Raw genomic sequence first — 3,767 nt, forward strand, 5'->3', positions numbered from 1 at the left:
CCATCGACATAAGCAGTGGTAGTGTCCAATTAGGCCAACAAGGGGACACGCCCTGCAATTTAAGAGAACATGCAAATGGACAAAACACACACAAATTAAGAAAATAACTTCATTAATTTGACAACACGTATACACAGCCTTTTTGAACTGCCACTTTGCTCGTTTGAAAGCCATGATGTCTCTCTCTCTTTCTCATGGGGGGGGGGGGGCAAATTCTCTGGGCGGACAAATCAGAAAAAAGGGGAGGTAACCTTGCCCCTTATGACATCATAAGGAGCAATATTCCAAATCGGCCCATTTGAGCTTTGTTTTTGTTTGCTTGTCAGCATTGTGATTGTAACCGAGCAGTTAAGCAAGAGGAGTCCCCAAAAAATCATTACAACAAAATGTAGATAAAAGGTTGGGAGTGTAAAAAAGGTCAAATAAACAGCCGGTAACTAAAGCTCTGAACAAAAGAAACTCAAAAATACAACTGAAATACTACAAAAGAAACAAAGAGGACTTATATATTATATATTAACTGATCAGACACACAACAACACTACTACACCTGCACCACCTGATACTGTTGTAGTTTCTCTTCCTGTGTTCCATTTACTCCACACACTCTGGATATCTTTACTATCTGTGTTCATATTTTTTAAGTACTTACTTTTTCAATATTATTTACGGTTACCTACTTTTGCTAAACTGCTTTAATTACACGTTCAATTTAATTTTAGCGCCACTCACTTACGCTGCAATATTGTCGTTCTGCACCATCGCAACCGCACTTTACCAAACCTTTATTTGACGTCACTTACACTCGGCCGTACCTTCTGCTCACTGTCCGCTGTTTTGCTTTATTGTGTGTTTACTTGTGTGTATTTGTTTGTTTTTGCTCTTATTGTAGAAAATGCTGCTGCTGTAATGAGGAAGTTCCCCCGCTGTGGGATGAATAAAGCATCATCTAAACTAAATAAAATACAAATAACCTACCTAAAACTTATTCCAAAAGTGTCCTGTTACTTCAACAAAAATCAACAAAAATACTCAATATAATATAAATCTAGACCCCACAGTATCAAGAAGAGAATAAGCTCCCCCCCCCCCCCCCCCTCCCCCACAGACATAAGAAGTGGTAGTGTCCAATCAGGCCAACAAGGGCACACGCCCTGCAATTTAAGAAAACCTGCAAATGGACAAAACACACTCAAATTAAGAAAATAACTTCATTAATTTGACAAAACGTATGCGCAGCATTTTTGACCAACTGCCACTTTGCTCGTTTGACAGCCATGATGTCTCTCTCTTTCTCATGGGGGGGGGGGGGGGGGCAAATACTCTGGGTGGCCAAAGCAGAGAAAGAGGAGGTAACCTTGCCCCTTATGACCTCATAAGGAGCAAGAGTCCAGATCGACCCATCTGAGCTTTCATTTTCTCAAAGGCAGAGCAGGATACCCAGGGCTCGGTTTACACCTATCACCATTTCTAGCCTCTGGGGGCCATAGGCAGGCTGTGGGGGGGGGGACTCATATTAATGTTAAACAACCTTATAAAGTGACATTTTCATGCCATGGGACCTTTAAAGAGATTAAAAAACTGTCATGACATCATGGGGCTTTTCCCTTTATTATATAGTTGACAGACATGAAAGGGGGAGAGAGATGGGGGGTGACACGCAGCAAAGGACTGCAGGTCAGATTCAAACCTGCTGCAGGACTCATGGGGGATAGCGCTCTTACAGGAGGAGCTAGAGGCCGCCCCACCTTTTTTGGGGGGGTGGTTTTGGACCTTTAATGGACAGGTGAGAAAGGGGAGAGAGAGACAGGGAAGACATGCAGGAAATCGTCACCGGTCGGACTCCAACCCGGCACCTGATGTGCGCCCGCTCTACCAACTGAGCCGACCCGGCCCCATGAAATTAGTCCTTAACTGACACTAAACAGCTACTCAGACTTATTAACTCTGCTGACAATTCCTTTTGAACGTCATGTGGATGCAGCAGCCCCTCTCCCCCCTCCTAAACTTCCCAATTTGAAACAGTCAAATTACTAATTTGTGCTTGTGATGGCTTCTAATTAAATGTGATAAGTCACGCCGTTGCTGTTGTTGAGGCATCTCACAGCCAGTCTGCAAGGGGACGTGTCGTCTTCGCTGTAATAAAACGGTCCAATCTTTGAGTAATGGACAGACGTTTGACAGGGAGTTGTCTCTGGGCTTATTGTTGCTGAAATGTCAGCATGGCACGCGCTTGCTTTTTGATAAAGAGACGACGTCTTTGTCACGTGGTCAGGCCTCCATGAGAACATGTCCCATGTCTCTCTCTGGGGTTGTTTTTTGTCTTTTCTTGTTTTCTCGAGGTGCACTCTGACTTTTTACCAGAGCAGTACGCAGTGTGACAGCACATTATCTGAGTACCTGAGGGTCAGAGGCAGCTTTGACGGTTTAACAGATGATCCTTTGCAGTGGATGGCCCCAAAAAATATATATGTTCATGGTCAATGGTTGATTTAGAAAAACAAAACAACAACAACAACACCGCTGCTGTCCAAAAAGCAACAACTTCCTTTAACAGGTTTTTATATTCCAAAATATTTTTTGGAAAGTGATCTCAATGTCTTAATTAAAAAACTTTTAAGGACACCAATTTTCTTTGTAAATAAGTATACACCCCCCTATGTTAAAATATAGGGGGCATAAGTATACACCCCCTTATGTTAAAATACAGGGGGCATAAGTATACACGCCCCTTATTTAAAATAACAGGGGCATAGTATACACCCCCCTATTTTAAAATAGGGGCATAAGTATACACCCCCCTATGTTAAAAATACAGGGGCATAAGTATACACCCCCTATGTTAAAATACAGGGGCATAAGTATACACCCCCTATGTAAATACAGGCTAAGTATACACCCCCCTAGTTAAAATACAGGGGGCATAAGTATACACCCCCCTATGTTAAAATACAGGGGCATAAGTAACACCCCTAGTTAAATACAGGGCATAAGTATACCCCCCCTATGTTAAAATACAGGGATAAGTATACCCCCCTATGTTAAAATACAGGCATAGTATCCACCCCCTCATGTTAAAATCCAGGGGCATAAGTAACACCCCCCTATGTTAAAATACAGGGCATAAGTATACACACCCCCTATGTTAAAATACAGGGGGCAAAGTATACACCCCCTATGTTAAAATACGGGTGCATAAGTATACACCCCCCTATGTTAAAATACAGGGGCATAAGTTATACACCCCCCTATGTTAAAATGGGCATAAGTATACACCCCCCTACTTTAAAATACAGGGGCATAAGTATACCCCCCCCTATGTTAAAATACAGGGGGCATAAGTATCCACCCCCTATGTTAAAATACAGGGGCATAAGTACACCCCCCCTGTGTTAATATACAGGGGGACACAAGACAATGTGCTATTCGCTGCAATGCCTGATGGGAATGCAAAGTCAATAAAAGACAGCTGTTTTTACACACATATTAATATATGAGTATTTAGATTTTGTTTGAAAAAAAAACAATATTTAAGCTTGAAACACAAAGTTTTACATCCTCATTTTTTTTCTCTGTTTTTCTACTAAAGATGAAATAAAGATGAGAGGATTTACCTGACAAACTGGAGTTCATGTCATTTTAATTTATTTATTAATTACTTTTAACAGCAAACCTCCTATCACACCATCAGTTCCCTTGGCTGGGTGAAGCCAATAGCCTTTCAATGGAAGGAAACAATGGCTGATTTCCTCTCTATTTGACCCCCC

Source organism: Etheostoma spectabile, unplaced genomic scaffold (assembly GCF_008692095.1).
Source record: "Etheostoma spectabile isolate EspeVRDwgs_2016 unplaced genomic scaffold, UIUC_Espe_1.0 scaffold351, whole genome shotgun sequence".
Lineage (NCBI taxonomy): Eukaryota > Metazoa > Chordata > Actinopteri > Perciformes > Percidae > Etheostoma > Etheostoma spectabile.